Source organism: Thunnus thynnus, chromosome 5 (genome assembly GCF_963924715.1).
Source record: "Thunnus thynnus chromosome 5, fThuThy2.1, whole genome shotgun sequence".
Taxonomy (NCBI): domain Eukaryota; kingdom Metazoa; phylum Chordata; class Actinopteri; order Scombriformes; family Scombridae; genus Thunnus; species Thunnus thynnus.
The window spans coordinates 24,942,811-24,963,756 of NC_089521.1; the positions used below are offsets into that span (position 1 = coordinate 24,942,811).

A 20,946-nucleotide genomic window follows, 5' to 3' on the forward strand; every position below is an offset into this window, starting at 1 on the left:
TATTTAATAACTTAGTCCTACTCAAAAGCATGTCTTGTTTTATGATAGTTATTATTATAATCATGATCAAATTTATTGACCAAATAAGGAATTTGACTCAGTGGCTCTCATAGGCGCAGTGCCGAGAGCTGTGTAAGACAACAAATCTGAAAAATAGATGGACAACTTGAAGATATTGCCATTATGAACAGACAATGTATAAAAGGTAAAGTATACTGTGGTGGCAGATGCATTCAAATCATTTACTTAGGTAAAAGTACCACACTATAAAAATACACAACTACAAGGAAAAATCCTGCTTTCAAAAAAAGTAAAAGTAAAAGTAAAAGTACAGAATTACTTTTAGCAAAATGTACATACAGTATAAAAAGTAAAAGTACTGCAGAAGAATGCCCCATGTCAGAGTTGACATGTAAACAGAGACATGTTTTATATGTGAAATCTTAATCTGAAAAGCAACTAGTATCTATCTCTGTTAAATAAATGTACTGGAGAAAATAACATCTCTCTTAAATGTAGTGTAAAATTTGGGAAGATTTCATGTTCAGATTTTGGGCATTTTGTTTCCACTGACACACAAACCTGCTTCTGCTGAAGAACAACCATCACCACTTTATTTATTATCATATTTTATATGCAAGCCTTGCCATGTAGAACTGTGGAACATGTAGTAAACTACAGGACTGGAGGACTCGACAAGATTTTGGATGATCACACAAACTGTAAAATCTGGGGAAAATCTTTTTCCTGCATTTTCCAGATGCTCTTGTGTACATGCTATGGTTTATGACATGTGCACCAGTGCATAGTTCCGCTAATTGCGCATAAGAAAGCCTCTACACTTTTCAGGAGAATCACATGGCAGCTGGAGAAAACATTGCATTCCATACTGACACCAGGCCAAGTTGTGGTGGTTTCCAGTAAAACTGTTGCAATAAACTGCCCATTAATGAAGCGGCTGTGCTTTCCCAGATCATGCCAGATGCTGAGTGTGCGACCTTGTTTGCCGATTGCATCTTTGTATGCTCTTGTTTCCTCATCCCAGCCCTCGTCCCAGCTCCCCATCACATTCTGTCCACGACTTTCGCAAAGCAATGAGGGCGTCTCCCCACAGCCTTACTCAAGGCCTAGCAGCAGTTACTGGCTGTTCTCTTTGGACCACAGTGTACCCTCACGACCTCCACACACTTACATAGTGATGGAAGGAGTATTCAGATCCTTTCATTAAGTAGAAATACCACATTATAAAAGTATTAATTCATAATTTACTTGTCCTTTAATTGATGTTTTAAGCAGCACTTTAATGTTGTAAGTGTTTGAGGCAGAGCTAACTTTAACTACTTCACTGTTGGAGTTTAATCTACAACAAGCCAACATATTTTATAAGAACATTATCTGTTTTGCATCTAAAATCTATGGCTTTTAAAGGATTAAGTTGAGTAAAAAAGTACGCTATATCCCTCTGAACTGTTGTTAAGTTGTTGTTAAAGCTACTCAAATACTCAAGTAATACACTTCTACCTCAAAATTATACTTTCTCCTCACATGTACTGCCCTAGAGAGAATCAGAAATGTCTATTCAGTGAAAATGATGATGGGAAAGAGGAGTCTTGAAGATTCAACCGGAGAATCTGGGTTCAACCACACACTTAGTTCAACTCCGTGTGGAAATAGAGGTATGCAAGAGGAAAATTTCCCCTACCAGTATCCTTTTAGTAGTGCATAACTTCACCTCAAAACGAGGTTTCAAACCCTGCTATCCTAGTATACTGTGGTGTATCACAAACCTCAGTACTGATACATTTCAGATTCGGTTGACTGAGCATCTCTAAGGTCATACAACCATTTCTCCACCTGATGAGAACACAAAGAAACATTAGACTTATAAATAACAGAGCAGTGGAAGTATTCCGATTCTTTACTTATGTAAAAGTAGCAATGCCACACTATAAAAATACTATACATATTTATGCAGAAATACTTATTACTCAGAAAAATGGTCCCTGAGAGTGTTGTACTATTGTGTATTATATTATTGCATTGTTAAACCTTATGCATTAGTGTAAGTAGAATTTTAATGTAATAGTTGGTCAATGTGTAGATTTATCGACTTTATATACTAAGCATGAATGTTTGACCACAGAAATACTAGTTTGACAAAACAATCCAAACTCAAAGTCCATTAATTAGCTTTTACTGGAGCTTTCAACCTTTTCCCACAGTCTTCATCAGTGGATGCAGTTTGCTCAGTTGATGCAGAGATGGACCCGTTGACATACAAGCTGATTTAATTAAAGTTCAAAGTTCAGTCTTGATCTTGGATATAGCAAGCGGCAGCCTTGGGGGCTGAAAAATGAAGCCAATGCAGAAGTGCCAAAAACTGCAATTCCTCAAATGGCCACTTGAGGCTGGCCCCAAATGTGATTCAATCCCCATAGACCCCCATGTTAAAATGCCCAACTTTACAGCAGAAATAAACATGTTTAAAGTCTGGTACAAAAAACGGTTTTGTTCTATAGCTAATTTCCCCGTTCATGACAACAGTATGGGGGTAGATTTTTTATATAACTCACCTGGTGGCTGCTTGGAGTGACAGGTGGGTGCCATCACAGGCAAGTCAGTTGCTACCACGGAGACAACGTTGGTTACGTAACATAACTGTGGCGGAACACCAGATTCTCAGAGTATAGGCATAGCCATCGCTTTTTCAGTGTGTTTTCCGTTCATGAAAGTTACTTTTGACATTTTGGTCGGATAAAAAAGTCTTGTTCATCTTTTGGTTGCACTAAAAGACCTTCTAAGGAGTTGCATGTTCAGTTTTTTCCAGGAAGAACATTTTGTTTTAATGGTTTTAAAGACTGTTTTTCGCTAGCAAAAATGAACATTAGCATTGTCCCACTTAACCATTGACTGCAAATACACCGTGCTAACCAAGCTAGCTGCTAGCAGCTAGTAACTGGCGTTAGGGTCAAATATGGTCACTTCTGGCACCAAATATCCAAGATGGTAACTGTCAAAATGCAAACTTGAGGCCGCAAAGGGGAGTCCACCAACCAATGGGTGACGTCACAGTGAGTAACAATCCCAGCTAAAGACAGCTAACTAAACAGTTGAGATGGTTGAAAGTTCCAGAAAAGGCAAGGAAGTGGACTCTGATTTGGGACTGTTTTGTAAAACTAATATAATGCTAGGTCGTTTCATCTTTAGCTATGAATCATATTTAATTATTAAGCTTATTATTATTAAGGTATTGCTCTCAAATAAATGTAGTGGAGTAGAAAGTACTTCTGAAATGTAGCGCAGCAGAGGTATAAAGTAGCATAAAATGGGAAGTAGAGTACAGTACAAGAGTTCTGACAGCTCTCAGAGGATCAGACAGAAACATAGTCCAGTATTTCATTAAATATACCTTAAATCAAACAGTGCATAATCCGGTAGTAATAGATGATGCTCAAACACATCCACACAGATGTCAGCTACAGTGCACTGACATCCTCCACAGTCCTGACCAGGCAACTGGTGATTTCTCCACGTGAGGAGGACATGGAGAAACATTAGACTCAGAAGATACGGCTCGTTGCAACACGACTCAAGAGAGCAGAAAGTCCACAGTAATGGGTTACGGTTAAGACAGTCTGTCTGGATAACAGCTGGTTTCTCAATAAAGGAGAGACTCAGAATGCTTTCCAAATCGAGATAATATAATGACAACTGCCCCATTTGCTTACAACATGTCTGTCCCTGAACTGAACCGAGCTGTAATAAAACAGACTATGAAGAAGCAAAAACTTAATGAAGTAATTTATGGTTTGCATCCATCCTTAAATTACATGTGACGAGAAGACTCTCTGTTCCACTGTTCAGTTTAACTTTGCCTGTTTCTGAAACTCTTGCTTATAACTTGGATCAGCAAGAACACAAATACAAATATGCCAGTGTTTATGGTATGTTGCAGGTATGCATGCGCAGGGTTGGTGTATTGCATGTAACCCTATGATTTAGCCAAAATAAGTCAAATCAAACTTTTGAATCACATGACCTTGTGAAAGTAAACATTATTTCAAGGAGTTACCAGTCATATATGAAGTAATAAGTTTGAGGTATTTAGGGGGTTAGCATGCACTTCTTTTGACAATGCTTAATAGTTACAAGTACAGGAACTGGGTCAAAATGGGGGTTTGACAGAAGACAGACCTCTGCTGCCACCTGCTGCTGACAAACTGATGATGGCGGTTTCTTCATCTGCAGTGGCAAGATCCAGTTTGTGACACACAATAATTTTTGATTTCCATTCAAGAAGCAGCCTAATGATACTATAAAGCTATAAACAATTGTGAGTGATACCAATAATAAAATACAAGTTTGATCAATTACTTAATATTCTATTGTACTGTAATATTATACTTTGAAGTCATCAGTTTTATTTATACCTTCCAATATTACGAATTTGCCTCAAACGGCTTTAATTTTTTTTTCAATTTTTACAACAATTTTTTATAACATACAACATCCTTAGACCCTCGATTCAAATACAAAAAAACAAAACAAAACCTTTAATGGGGAAAAATAAATGAAGAATGAGAGAGGAAGCTAAAGGGCAACAAAAGAGTGTACAGACATGCAATACATGTCATAAATACAGAGCTGACATAATAATAAGAGACAGTAACATTAGAATATGCAGAAACAGAATGACAATTTGGCAAATAAGGTGCAATTATATATATATATGAATATGGATTAAATATCCACTAGATGGCGCTTTTGCCATATCTATCACACAGCGTGTGAGGCCTAGTAACTCTAGTCATTGAAGTTATATTGGTGATTAATTACGTCAAAATAGTTTGTGTCTATGTGCAGAAAATCTAAATATGGATATAGAATAAATATCAATATCATCACTATAGAAATCATCAATTATTTCATTTCCTTGCCCTACATTTCATAATGAATATTTTATAATCACCTTGGCACAGATTAATGTGACAGAATCTGTTTAGATACAGGCTTAGCTTTTCTTCATTTCAGCAAATGCATGCTGCTCGGTGGTTTATTTGAGGGACCTGCCCACACACAGCCTTCAATCCTATCCACTTACATTCGATCAATAACACTATTCCATTTATACAGCTATGACATCATATGAAGGCTCAGAAAAAGCAGCGCTGTTAGTGTTTGTCTTTTCAAATTCCTGGCAACTTTGGATAAAACAACAGTTTATTATTGAATTCTGACTCATATGTTACAGACTGACTCTCAAAAGCTTTCCATTAGTTCCTTATTGCATGAGGAAAGCATATCCCAGGGTGGATATCAAAGCTTTTTTGCTATTTTTTCGGTGAAGCAGCGGGGCAGGAGGAGATGAGGGATGGAGGATGGCCTTTAGAGATGCAACCCCAGAGACAGGATGCACACAGAGCCATTGTCTCATCAGTCTTAGTATTCAGCTCACTTTGCTCTATCACCGGGGCCAAGGCTCAAATCAATTCAATATGGTGGCTGGCGGGGGACGGCTACACAGTGGGTGCAGCCCACATACAAATACACCCAACAGTGGTCTAGACACATGGGATACAGCAGAGTAGTGATTTTTTTCCCCCACACTGCAATGCTACAGCTCTCTGTTGTGCTACTTCAGAGATGAAGTGTCACATAATCCTTCTCATTGTGTCATAAACATTTGGCGAATGTGTAAGTAGCTCAGCACGTTTTGCATGACTGATATGTCTGAAACAATGATATGCAAAGTGAAGTACAACATATTTGCAAACTGAGCCAGGATGTGTGCATACTGTAGAATTTAAATATGTTTGTGCATGCATATTTGGAGTGAAATGCATATTAACCAGCAGTTAACCCTATCATAAAGTTGAAGATAGAGGGGTGAGCGAGGGCTCTCACTGTGAATGACAACCCCAAGTCTGACCTTGATATAAGATACAGTACAGGGCTGCAATCTCAGACAGTGAGGCATGTCTGATGCCCAAGTTGGCCTGATACCGGCTGGCACTCACCTCGACATATATCTGTGTGTGTGTGTGTGTATTTATGTGTGTTGTTGGCTGGAGAGAGAGAGAGGGAATACTGTAACCATCATCTGTTGCCATATGAATCATGCTGTAGCCCATGAGGTGAGATTGTGCCATGGCTCTTCTTTCCATCTGCTCTGCTCCGGGGTTTTAGTACGTGTCAAGACCTCTGGCTGATCCCAAGACTGGATAGTGGCAGTCAAGTCAGGGTTTTCGACTGATATTCCAAGTATTTTCTAACTTCTTTAATACATTTCTCAACCATTCAACAGACAATAACCTATAAACTGAACAAAGATTTACTAGAATTTAATAGTTGATGGGTGGTTGGTTGTTTGGGTGGTTGGTGTCAAGTACTTGCTTGCTCTACTACAATATGTACTATATGTAAACTTCATCAAAGGAATGATAGTACTTTGGAGACCGTTTACCACCAATGCAGTCAGTCAACTGCAAATAGCCTCTAGGTTTGAAACATTTCAATACCTTTTATGAGATGTGAAAACAAATCAAAGAACAGAAACACCAAACACAAACGGATTAATCTTCTTATTCTTTATTACTGTTTGAAGCAGAAAATCAAAGACGAATCCTAGAGTGAACAGATTTTACCTGCTGGTCTTCTCTGCTGCTATGATTGGTTGTGGATGTCTACATTCCGGTTAGGAGGTGACCTGACGGCTCAGGGCCAGACAGCTGACCTGGTTTGGTTTGTGGATTCTGGGAGTTTTTCTGATGCTGAACACATGACACCCTCTGCTGTCTGCATGGTGAAGTATTGCTGCCCTTCAGGGAAGGCAGTAGGTTGTATAGTTATCTCCTGATTGGGCAAAATCACTACCCTGAAACCACACAACCTACTACCTCACCCCGTACGAACATCAGAAAGGTCCTACTGAGTGGCAGACTTTGGTGTGACCTGTAGTGGAGAGCAATATGATGGAGTGACATATGAACACTGCACGTTTCCTTATAATAAAATGAATACATCCTCATACATTTTTCATATTTTTAATGATTAACACACTTGATTTCTAAAGCAACTTACAATAACTGACTCTTTAAGTCTAGTTTTACTTTCTCATTAAACTAACATTACAGACAACCAGAGATAATTAGTTTGAGGATATCCTAAAGTCATATGACAATCATAAAAGGGAAAACTGTTAAAAAAAGATACAAATATGAACTAAGGAAACAGGATGGCAATTAAGTAAGAGCAGGTTTATGTAAGATTCCTTGATATACAATGTTTGGCAAGACACAAAGAACACATTTTCCAGTTGTTTGGTACAAAAAGAGAAGAATCAAAACACACACTTATGATAAAGAACTTGTTTAATGACCAGCAAGTCAGAGAGTGTAACAATGAAAATCATGAGATGTGAAGCAAATACAGTTAAAAAGACCCACCACTATCAAATGCTACAACTAAGGTCATCAAGGGCAGTGGGTAAACTTGAATTTTCCAATGTTGATCCAGATCCAAAAGCTCCAACAATGACATCCGATGACATTACAGCCACTTCAGGAAAGACAGTAAGTTGTATAGTTATCTGACAGGAAGGGTATAACCCTAAAACTATACAACCTACTACCTCACCCCAAAGGACAGTCTTTAAAAACAAAGTCCTTTCAGGTCCGCGTTCATGCAGGTAATCCAGTTTGACACACCTCGCTGAACACAAAACAGCGGTTATGATTCAAAGAAACACAAATACACATGCCACTCTCCTCCGGGACGCCTCACCAGTGTGACTGAGTCTGTGTGCTCAGAACATAATGTGACGACTGGGTCACCCGGTTCAAGGCTGCAGCCACGGGGCGATTCAAATGAACCAACAAGATGCATAAGTCCCAAACAAATTGTGTAGCCAAGATATTTCCCTATTCAAATGTGACCAGTAAACAACTTAAAGGATAGTGTGACATCCATAATGAGGATTTTATGAAAAATGTGTCAATGTGACAACTATGAAAATTGCTGCCTTCTGTTCACTAAACTGTGCCTATTTCAAAACAACCATTTTTTAAAATGTATTTTTTGTTTGCTGTTCAATACTGTAGGCATGTGATCAATGCAGAAAAAGGCTAGCCAATGAGACCGTCATTACTCTACAGCTGTGCTTCCTAACCTGGATGTCAGGACCCCACAAGTAGTTGCAAGATAAATCTGAAGGGTCGTGACATTATCAACAAAATAAGATATAAAGAAAGACGGAATTTTCTTTTTCTACACAAGTTATTTTTTGGACTTTTCACATCTCTAATCTTTGCTTTTTATTGAGAAATAATGATAATTTGACCTCGTCAGGCCTCTTAAAAGTTATTGGAATAAAAAAATCACTCGTTCGGCTGAATTGCTCTCAACTCAACTGCTTTAAATGGTCCCAAGCCAAAAAGATTTGGGAACCGCTGCTCTACAGCTAAGCTTTACAGCAACATACAGTACAATAAATCGTAAAATGAAACAGTCTCTGCTGATTCCACTGTATTTCCCCTTATTTCCTTAGTATTGTTTGTGTACCTCAGAGAGGAGAGTGTTAACATTAGTGACCAGTGTAGAGTGGGCGAGCTTGAACTAGCTCATATCCTGGCCCACATGTGCAGAGCAGAGGGCCGCAGCTGCTGCCGCTGTTAATGTTTCTCACCTGCTCTGTAACACGCAGCGAAGGGGGGGAACACTGGCCTATCGCCTCCTCCCTCCATCACGGTTTCAACAGCATGTCAGGTAGCCTCCATCTGAAAATCCCCACGAGGGGAAATCTGTTACCTCTGTAACAAAGGAAATGGAGAAATACTTCAACATGATGACTTTTAGATTTGACTTCTGTGAGATCAATTGCAAACACCACAGTAGCTGACAAACTGTACAATAGAGTTTTTGATTCTCGGGTGAAGACATATTGTCTGGGTCTATTTGCAAATTGTGTATGTGGTTATGTGCATTTACAGGATGCTTGTGTGAAATTCTGTATGACTGCATACACGTGTGTTCTGTGGGAAAACCACACCATCCTGCATGTCACACAGTCTGCTGAAACAAAGTCATACCGGGATTGTCTTTGTCAACACATACCTCTACAGTAATGTTATTCTATCTGTGAAGGTGCAAATGTACAGCACAGCTCAATACAGAACGGTATGTCTTGAGCTGAGAGATCCCATTGTGTCTGCTCAGTGGTTAGTCTGAGGATCTCTGCATTATTCAACACTGTCTTACTTACACCATAGCCCAGGATGAGTGGATTGTAAGTATGCCCAGACACACAACCGTACAGGGTAACTGACACACATGAAGAACACATAGACACATTGCATACTGAAGCAGGATGACAGAAGGAAAGATATGATAACTTAAAGAATGCACATACTGTACTAACATGACAAAATCCAAAAACAGAGCCACACAGTGAAAAATACTGTGCATTGACCCAGTTTCCTCATAACAAAATATAATTTGAAGCTGATGATGCTCAGAAATCATAAAAGTTATGGTTTAAATTGCCAAACTAAAAAGGCTGCAACATTGCTGTTTTGCAGTACTACAAATGAACTTTAGAGTTAGAAAATTATTCTCTGATAGTGTTTTTTTTTATTCTATGTTTTGATCTTAAATGCTTGAACAGTAACTACATATAGAAAACTGTCTGCGTGGAGCATATCTGCATTCATATCACAGTCTATTCTCATTGTGCAGACCTGCAAAAAGCTCAGCGGTGTGGGGGCCAGACTTCATAAGGTAAGGTCAAGGCACACTGTCCTCTCAGTCTGCTGACTGGACATACTTCAATCTAATATAGTAGATGGCTCTGGGGTCCTGACCAACTGAGTGCATGTCCAGGAAAGCTATTGCTTTCAAGTGTAGCCAGTTGCTATCATCCAGTGACAGGAAAATATTCACACTCACACCCACACACACACACACACACGTACAGCAGAATATGCAATGCAAGCACAGATGCACGCACAGAAACATGCACTCACAGATGCACACACACAGGCATGTACCCTTGTGCACACTTGTTTTGTTATGCAATACGGTCTAAAAACACTCCTTTACTAAGAGCTTGTCCACCTGAAAAGTGAACCTTCTTAAAGGTGTGCAAACTCAGCAAGCACTCCTTCACTTGAAAGCGAGTCGGTAACTGATACACTTCTTCAGCCTTGCACCTCCATTAGTTGTTTAGAAGCGCCGGGGTGCAAAGACCAGCTTTCTACACCTCATCATCTCATAATGTCACACAAACACATAATCACACAGTGGAGCATGCATACAGGAGTGCATAAACAAATACACACACACACACACACACACAAACTAAGACACGATTTCGAATACACGCACATGTGCACACACATTGACACCCAAACATGGGAAAAAAAACCTTTACATGGAATAAAGCAAAACATGATATTCATTTACTTCATCACTTTTTCACAGTGTTCACAGCAAAGGCCTGCATGGCTTAAAAAGCCACTTTAATTCAATCACACTTCAGTCTAAGTGCTACAGAGCCTATCAATCAATACCAAAGCTGAGTTTCACTGCAGTGATAGTAGGACGTAGTGAAGTACTGTAACCTTGTAACCTGATCTATGGGGTTCTGGTGGTCTGTGGTCAGTCAGTGTGGTGAATAATTCGGCAAAAGCAGCTGGACATTTACACAGTATGTATCCACAACCTTCATTATTCCCTTTAAATTTCTGCTTATCCACTATGGTATAATCAAAAACACTGGAATTAAATTATTTTTTTTTAGTGAATGCGGTTCCACCAGTCCAGGTTCTAAATTTCTGATCTGTGTTTTAGGATTGTGGGCAAGTAGACATTTGAATTTTCAAAGAAATGTATCTTCATTTTAAATGGCAAATAAAGTCATCATGCACTTTTGCTGAAATGCCCGCCTAGATCTGTAGTCTTGTTTACTTATTCTATAATCAGACATTTATGGATTTATAAAATCATTTTGCATCATTTTCCATCTGCGCGTGTTAAAAACATTTTAGAGGATTTCGTTCTTTTGTTAAATGAAAAAGGAGGATTTTTGTACTGTAGAAAAACTCATTCATTTTCTTGAGAGTAAGGTAACAGCCAAAATCTGGGTTTTGTGTCTGGGTTTCTAATGAAAATTTCAAATGATACCCAGCGTAGGAAGTCTGCTCACTGTAGCTCACTTTTCATGTTTTCACTAAAGCACTTAGCTTGGTGAATTTCAAGCAACACCACTCTTCTTCAGGGCTCTTCCTCAGATTTACCACTCTCCATATCCTAGCCTTTGAGGATGCCTTTTGGCACCACAGGATTAAATGAGCGCTTAAGGCTGAGTTTTTCAAGTATATGTGCTCATTCGTCCTCATGTTTATACATGTGTGGCGCCCCTTATATCAGGGATGTGGTCAGGAACACACAGACGTTTGTGTGTGTGTGTGTGTGTGTGTGTGTGTGTGTGTACGCCTCTGTGTGTCTGTATACATCTACATGTGTGCCCTGCTACAAGTGAAGTCGTGTCTGGGTGCAGACAGGAGGAATCCAGATAGACACGGTGGAGCATTTATAAAGGGAAGCATGGCTTCTGTGCCCCCCCACAGGCCCCTCAGGGTAGCACAGCAGGCATGACCCATCTATTTATACCAGGGCCAGGGGGGAGGCAGAGGGAGGAGGGGGAGGACAGGAGCGGGGGGAAGAGGAGAGGCTGCATGGGTAGGTCCTGTTACACATGCCAGGGGGGATGGCTGGGGCAAGCCACAGGGGGATTCTGCTCAAAGTCAGACAGGCTGACCTCCCCGTCACCTCTGCATGAGGCAGATATTGAGCTCGCAAACCTGGTGCGAGTGTGTGTCAGGAGAGAAAGACGAAGGAGTGTATGGGTGTATATGAAGTTTGAATGTGTGTGCCAATGGGTCAGTGGAGCAGCAGTACATGTATGAATTAATGCATGCATACTGTGTGCACTTGTGTATGCGGGGTGATGGAGTGCGCATGTACTCACGCCTACGTGCATAATATGTGTGTCTGCCTGTCAGGCTGTGAGATGAACCGGCCCCAGTGACTTACCCCCCTTCCACCCCTCCATCCCCCAGCAGAGCCATAAACATGCCAGGTGAAGAGGGCTGGATCAGGCAGAGTTAGCTGATCCCAGTGCGGCCCCCTGGCCACATCTTTAGAGGTAAAAAACGACCCCAATCATTGTAATGCAGCAGCAGGGGTCACCCAGACCACTCAGCCCAACCTTGCCAGCTGCTTCTCATCTCTCACACACAGTATACAGTCACATGTACATAAAGAAACATATACACACTTGCATGCATGTGTGTGCACACAGACACAGTAAGGTTGCAGGATGCACAGCAGGGTGCAGGCCTATAGAAAGGTCTACACGGGAACTACTTGTTTATGAAGGGCTGGCAGGTGTCTGTTACAACTATTTATCAGGACACCTAAAACATGTTTTAATCAATGTGCTCATGGTAAACAAGCGTATGCAGTATTAGTAAAAAGAAAAAATACTGATGCTTCACATTACATTAATAGCTAAAAGCTCAAAAAAGTGATGAAATCATGGATGCTGACTACATTAATCATAAGAAGTTAAAAAATGGATTTTCTTTTTTTTTCTTTGGTAAATGGTCATGTTGCAAAAATGGTATTCTGACGCATTCTTCACCTTCACCTTCACCTTCACCTTCACCTTCGCCTTCACCTTCACCTTGTCCATTACTTTCTCATATCAGGACACCTTTTCACATACTTGCATGGCTTTTCATGCTATAACCACACACAAAACAACAAAGAAACCCCATTAAAAAAATGCCCTGACCAACAATTAGGACAGTGAATTCAGGTAATATTCAGGTTATAACCCTACGTTAGGGTTATAATGCTATCAGCCTTGTACGATCAAAGGATCAGGTCACGATCAAATGGATATTTTGCATTCATCAAAATCAATGACGCATGAGCACTGAAACTATGCACCAAAACATTTCAAGCCAAAGTACAAATTTCATAGAGACCATTGAATCCATTAGAATATGATGTTTATCTAAATCAAAAGTTCAACTATTTCCATTTTTATGACAGAGTGGATTGTGATATTTTCCCACAATGCATCTCATAGAAATATGTTGAATATTTTCTGTTTTCTGCTTACATAGATATTCGCAGGCGTAATCTTTGTGCCACCATGCTAATGGAAGCTGGTGGAACTGGTGCACTGCCATGTGGCTGCTGGTGACCCATAGGGCCCCTGTCTATTAGGGGAAGTCTATAGTCCTGACACGTCTGCATGCCCAGCTCTGCTCTGGCCTGCCTGCAGGGCCCCTTTCAGCTTGGGCAGTGCCCCATCGAGCTGCATCTGTCGCCAGCTATATTTAGAGGGTCGGACAAATACCTTTCTCCCTGGATATGAACTTCAGCTGACAGACAGAGGGCCAGAGTAGGCAGACAGGGATCAGTCCAGTTTGTAACCTTGAAGAGCTTGTTACCCCCAGGCTACAGCTGGCTGTACTCAGACCCACTATAGTGGTTAGCAGTTACAGCTGAAAGCTAAGGCTGTAAATACAGCTCAGTTAACCACAGTTAGCATTGAAAAGCTTGATTTGGCAGCAGTTATTAGCTTTAGTGCCTATAGTTCCAGGCCTGCTGCCAAAATGAAGGGGAATATAAAGTAATGTACCCTGATAAAGAGATTTAATACTTTTCCCTCTGTGAGTTATAGAAGAATAATGAATACATTTCTGTGGATTTGAATCACCTTCAAATAAGTCCTACATTTCTGCCTATAAGCATTTGTGTGTGTGGCAGTGCCAGCGAGGCAGCCAGTGTGTGATATGTGACCATGTTGCATAGCCATCTGCTCTATATAACCATAAACAAATGCAGGCAGGCCAGCTTCACAGTATCATTTCCAAGAGGTCTAGGCTGGGTAAATGTATTCATGCTTTGGTCTCTGGGTAGATGCTGTAGAGATATGCCCTAGAAACAGACCACTGTTATGCAATTGCATTCATAATTCATTCCACAAACACAATATGGAGGCCACTCTGTCCCATATGCAAACACATGGCCAGATTAAGGACTGGGGAGCCAAAGGGGACAGAGTGCATTCTGAACTGTTAGCACAGCCATTGACTGTCTGTCTGTCTCAGTGAGAGCTTGTCTGTGACAGGCCTAAATAGGCCAGGTCTTACTGCTGGAGGGACTTCTGCTATATTTTGCACCTACAGTCTAAATCAGTTGCATGCCAGCAAAGATACACACCGATACAGTGGAGCAGTTTGTGCAGCAATTTAAACCCATAAACAGATAAATTAACCATATGTACTCATGTGCTGTGTTTGTGTAAGCCTTCAATATGTCCTACCCCGCCAACACTGAGGTACATGTTCTATATGTAAATATGTTGATGTTTTCCACATTCCTTTATAGGAAAGCCAGTGTTGGTCCACTGGTTAGACACCCAAATCATTCCTGTGTCCCTGTTGAAGTGATTGTTCTGGTGCTTCCATTAGCTAACACTAAGCTGAGTGACAGTGAGTAAGATTACTTCAAAAAGAGGAAAATTAGCAACTCTTTATAAAGTTAATTAACTATTGTAAACATTTAGAGGCTAATCCCATAATGAATGTGGTGGCTAACGGGAGAATATCATTGTGAAAGAGACAAATAATTGGTTGTTTAACTTCCAAAAGTAACTGGGCTGCATTATTTAGCCTAAATGATCTCATTTTTATGGATCTGTGGGTCAAATAGCAAAAAACACTTTCGTTCCTGAAATGCTCAGTCATCTTCCCACTAATCACTTATTTTGACTCAACACAGTGTTTGCTTAGGAGCTGGACGATTTTGTGTGGCTTTGTCAGGTAAGTTAAGCGATTGCCTGATCCACAGAAACACGGCAGCAGACACCTACTGAAAGCTTGATTTAGTATCTGTGGTCTTGGGGTCAGAGGATAGGAGGATTTTAATAACATCTGCACATGTAATCAAATGCCTGGCGCATACAGAATTCCAGAGCTGCGGGCAGTTAGCTACTGTAGCTGGAGGTTGTAGGGTGGGGCCTGGGGTTACTAAGTGCATATGATACAGGGACAGTTGGAGTTGAAGCTACAGCTAACAGTGCGCTGCGGTTAGGGTGGAGACAGGTACATAAGCAGAGTTTAAAGCTTTACACGTGCACTCCGGCTCTAGTGTATTGTAAGCAGGCAGGTAGTGTTACTATGGCTGCTGGGGAGTCTGGGTGGTGTGGAGGAGAAAGGGAGGACTGATGATGGGTGGAGGGTGGAAGGGGGTCATGCAGCTGTGAGCCCTGCCAGCACATTTGCCCCAATGGAAAAGAACTGTTTATGGCGTCCACCCAAGGTCAGCTCTTTGAGAAGAGGAGCTGGGAAGGGTCCAGAAGGGAGGCTGCTTGTTTGTATGCAGTCAGTCGGCAACAATTAAAAACCTCTTCCCGTAAGAAAAAGACATATTAAGTATTCCTGTTAGTGAATATCGAACCACCTCTTTTCTCCAATTCTCACCACTCCTCCCTATTTATGCTAATTTGCTCCTTAACCCAGCATCCAGTTGCACCCACTTTTTCTCCCCTACTTTACTCTGTCCCTCTCATCCTGCTACCTGACTACTTTGGCAGCGATACACAAAATGGCGGCGGGGAGCTGAGAGCTGGAAGGCAGAGAGTGGAAGCCATTTTCTAACAGATCCAGGCCCAGGCACAGAGAGAGTCAAGACTTCATATGCCTGGTGGACAATTAAGATTACACCCTAAATGTTTTCTGTTCATGCGTATTAAAGATTATGTTTATTTTGGTTTTTTTTTTTTTTTTAAAAAACCTACTACACTAACAAGCCATTGGGACCACTTGGCCTTTCAAATGGGATAAAGGCACAATATCCAGTCATTATGATTTAATCTAATGCAGGCTAACGTTATAATACGTCTCAGAAAGAGAGAGAAAATAGATGTAGACAGAGCAGTTAAATGCCCTCGCATATGACAAATGAAACTTGCGCAGCATCTAATTACAGATTTCATCTTATTAAATGAAACGCAAGACAATACAACAGCATTATAATACATCATTAAATAACGACATATTAAATTTGCAATACATTATGGTACTTACAATGCTGCAATCGCCAGTCTGTCTGTCCATGATTTCACTTGTTGGCCAAATTGTCTGTGCATGTGGCTGAAGTCAAAATCCAACTTATTGCCTACAAGAGGGAGAAAGAGAGAGAGAGAGAGAGAAAAAAAAGAGGCAGAGAGTGAGAATGGTTCAGTCAAAAGGAGAGACAATTTACAGCAATAGAAACAGAGGAAGACAAAACTATAGAGAGAAGCAGAAACACAAAGAGTGATCAGTTGGAGAGCCAGCAGCAGCAGCAGCAGCAACAGCAGCAGCAGCAGAGGGCTGTAGGGGCTCCTCTCTGTAGCCTGTTTACTAATAAGCTCGCCCCACGGTCTTGCCTGGCCAAGGAAACTCATTAGTGGAACATGTAACACACCGCACCCTCTCTGCTGGCCTGTACACTGGCCAACTCTCACTGCCGCATGCTCACCCAACACCAACACACAAGCTCCGCCGTGGCCTTGGCCTTGCCCAGTAGCACCCACTCGCTGCATACGTGTGCACACTTTGGCATGCTGTATCACTGAAAGCATACAGTGTCATGTGCGTGGGTGAAGTGGCGCATATGCGTGCACTCGTGAGCATAATGAGCGATTTTCTGCACATGCGGCACAGTATGTTCGCGCTCACGCATGTACAAGACTACACGGCGTTAATGCACGAGGCAGCTTTTAACATGCGCCAGTGTTACCCCGTGCATGTGTAGGCGTGTGATGCCAGCACCGCTGTGTGGAGGTGAAATGGGACACAAGACAACAGAGGTAGTTAGTCATCGTTAGTCAAATCTCAGATAACAGAAAAATAAAGAGGGTGATGAAGAGAGATGTGAGGGCTGTCCTCTAGCAGACCAAGGAGGACACTGCCAATTAAAGGCCTCCACTCAGCGCGGCGGCGGCTGCTGAAGGGTGATAATTCTGTACAAGGACGCTAATTGCAGTGCGGGACACGGCCTTGCCGGGGAAGGGTCTTTTATATATTGTTTCTAACGTTTGTAATTACAGTGCAGTGCCTTGGACTGCTGCCAGCACATGTTTATGGGCTCATGAGTAACCCAACTCCTCCAGCCCATGGAGAGAGATTCATGTCCGAACTGTGCACTCACTGCACTCTGTGTGCGAGTTGTGTGTGTGTTGTTTATGTGTATATGCATGTTGATGACTCATGAAGCCTGGGCGAGTATGTGCAGAGGGGATAGCCTACAGTATATCAGTATACTACATGGATGGTTGCAAGTATTATAAGAAAATAGGATATATGTTACATTTTCTTATAATCTGCTATGTATTACAGTTTATTTTTGCTAATTAAAACTGAAGTTTGAAGTGCTCCTTTTAGAAAGGATGAATTGAGTAATCTTTGATTGTAACACTGGTTATGGCACAGACAAATCCTGTAATTCTTGGTCACTCTACCATTACATGGTAGTATACAGACTTGCAAGGAAACCTGAGTATACAGACATTTGTGTAGTGTTGAATTACACAGTTGAAATTAGTACTAAAGTTGTGAAATTTCCAGTCAAATCGGTAAAAGACCGAAGGTAATGATCAAAGCACACAGTATATTTAACATTCACTTTTCCGTACACAAATGAGTAACACAGTGACAGCTGAAGCCAGTGCACTGTTTGTTTTCATCACTTAATGTAGCCAACATAATTCAGCTCAGCCCTGATGAACAGTAAGAAAGTGATGAAGTGGAGGTGAGGTGAGGGAAGGGATTTACAGTATTTTGATAGTCGGAGAGTTGCAGGCAAGGCCTTTCAACACTTCCAACTCTACCTCCAAGTGGAACAATTTTGCTGATTTGGCAGTTTTTTCTGACTAAATTGCCTTGGCGACAGTGGAGGCCAAAAGCTGAAGAAATATATGAGCATTGGAAAAGAAAAGTTGAGTGGGCGCAGCTCAGCGTTATCTGGAATATCGCTTTGCCTGGCAGGTACATAAAACAAGTATCTGTCCTGACAATGTGTGCTAAAAGACACATGTGATGCTGTAAACCACAGACTAAAGAGCCTCTAAAACATATATTGAATACATTGAGTGGTCAGAGGCAAAAAAAAAAATTGTGTTTCATTTGCATGATTCTAAATATTAATCCGGACGGGTGAAACTAATCACTCTCTTAAACGTCTGACAGAATTCCCTCGAGAAAGTTGCTTCAATGCTCAGTATTCAACACAAAGACTGATTATACTGCAAGTATGTCAGAAAAAAATACCTGAGTAAATAAACTTGAGAAAAAAACACAATGACCTCAGCCTGGTGTGACTAGATTGTTGTTCACCTCGGGGATATTTGAACAGGTTTTTCTACTGACTGACAACTGCTAAATAAAAGCCTGAAGGAGGATATTTCTAATGATTGACATCAGTACTGTAAAATCTTAGTAATTGACTCACAGGTTTTTTTTGCGTAATACACTGTGACCTTTAGACATGGTAGGCAGCCAAAGTGGGAAATTTCAATCCAGCTCCATTTCAACAAGCAGTGACCTGCTTGTGTTAACCTGCTGCACAGTGTTAGTCACTTTGCACCTCTGCTCGTAGTCTGTCAGTAAGAATATTTGACCTAAATCAAAGGTGGAGCTGCAAAGCCATATTGCTATCCTATATAAACACATTTCCAAGCCGTATAATATCATCTGACATTATATTTTACTTGTCCTTCATTCTATACATATTCTATGTACCCACTACCCACGCTACTTGAACTTGAAAGAAATGGAAAATGTGGCTGCTTCTATTATTGCAATTCTATTATCCTTATTGTGATCACAAAAAAAGCATATTTCTGTGACATGATTTAAAAAGTCTTCCTATATTGCATTCATCACAGAAATGAATTACAGTCATTCAAATTTAATACCGTATTGTAAACCATGAGTGCATGTTGTATTTGTCTGAACTGATTAAATGTATGGAAAATAAAATGAATTCAGACATCAAAACACTCGAACACAGACATTTTTAGAGGCAGTACTGTGTGTCAATCAAATGCCTCCCCCTTGACAGTCCTCCAGAGAGCTCAGATATACAATATAAATTTCGTTATGCTGGGTTTTTTAGTTTTATTGTACTTAAAACAGCACACTGAAACCGTTTTAGCGGTAGAAATAAAAGAGGCTTCATTATTATGGCAGAAAAATATATTTACAGTGAGTGCTTGGCCCCCATTCACCACTCCAATCTGGATTTCATATTAGCCAGGAGGAAATTGGATGGAATTCACAACATCACAGCAAGCTCATAAATGAAACAAAATCACATAATCTTAAATACCAATTTATCCACTTAACAAATGAAGCAGTGTATTGGTGGCTTATTGCTGTGTTGTACTGGTGAATGACTAATTTTCACTGTGTGTTGTACTAGTGAGAATACACTGAGCACTGGCACATGACCTAAACCACATACTCAACACTTCAAAAGTATCTGGCAGAAATACTCAGATCTGGAGACATACAGTAGTCTATACAGTGCTGCTACACCACACATGGCCATTAAAATCTACAACAGGAAACATATATTCAAAAGAATATCTTGAAAGCAAAATTCTCTTTCATTTCTAGATTACACAACAAAAACCCCTGAATTCCTCATCCGTTAATTCCATATGTTAATGTTGTACGAAATTTTTAATATTAAACTTAGATATGTAATGCCTCAGGCTGCCAGTTTGTGAGAATAGGTTGAAATATTTTCTTATCTACAGTACATGCCCATAACATTGTTGAGAATAACAAATAATGCAGTTTTTGGGGCAATTGATATCTTACAAATTTAAAAAATCAAGTAAAAAGTAAACTTTTTTCTCCGTCGTTCTAAAGGCACGAATAGATGAATATTATAAAACGAAATGCTGAGCATTGCAGTTTGAAATTAATAAATATGAAGTAATTACTTCACAAGTAGAAGAAAAGTAATGAGACACTACAGCAACAGAGACACACTAAAGATGGGAAAACTGGAAATATTGCAAGAACTTCAATATTACAAAAATCTATAATGATTTCCAAAAATCAAGGATGATCCAGCAAGCAAGTAGAGGACACACGCACGAGCGTGTGCGTGTGCATTGTCTTACACACACACACACACACACACACACACCCACCCACACCCACACACACACACACACACACACACACACACACACACACACACACACACCCTCTCTCAGAGCAAAAATATGCTGATGCTATGTATTCACAAACCATTACTGTATAATCTCTACCAAAAGCAATGCTGTAAAAACTTTTAATTATTTTTTATTATATACAGTTATTTTGTTGAATGTTCTCTGGTGTGTTTCTCATCTGTAAAGACGTCTGCTTATAGAAAAAAGTATTTTTCACTGCAAGGATTCATTCTTTGGAACTTTATAGGAGAACTTTTTAAAATTCTTAAAGAGTCATTATATTATGTCTTTTTCTCTACATTTACTATATAATATTTTAACGTGAAACTCGAGTACGCCTAAATTAAACACAATTTAAACAAAGCTTGTTGAAGGTAACCCATTAACGAAAAATAATTCAAATAATTTTTTTTAAGTCTGAATTATATGTAATAATAATTACTTACTTAATTGTAAAAAAATACAGTTCTACAAAACATCACATGATGCACAAATTATTTCCACAACACTCGTTTTTGCATTTTTCAGATCATACCTAAAAAGGAAAAAAGTTTTGAGGTGTGCATTTCTTAGCATTTTAACAAAAACATTTATTACTTATCATTAACTCGTATATTCTCATTAAGATACTGTGTTTA

General features: G+C 40.1%; 1 long non-coding RNA gene across 4 annotated transcripts in view; it reads right to left on the bottom strand.

Annotated features, from left to right (window-relative positions):
- Positions 1 to 6,572: 6,572 nt before the first annotated feature.
- The window catches only part of LOC137183350 (uncharacterized), a 41,859-nt gene continuing 27,485 nt past the window's right edge, over positions 6,573 to 20,946 (bottom strand). For all 4 annotated transcript variants that reach the window (XR_010928449.1, XR_010928448.1, XR_010928451.1 and 1 more), the window contains 3 exons: positions 16,164 to 16,254; positions 8,684 to 8,807; positions 6,573 to 6,951 (listed from right to left, as the gene is read on the bottom strand). This is a non-coding gene — a long non-coding RNA (uncharacterized lncRNA). The remainder of the gene's footprint in view (positions 6,952 to 8,683; positions 8,808 to 16,163; positions 16,255 to 20,946) is intronic.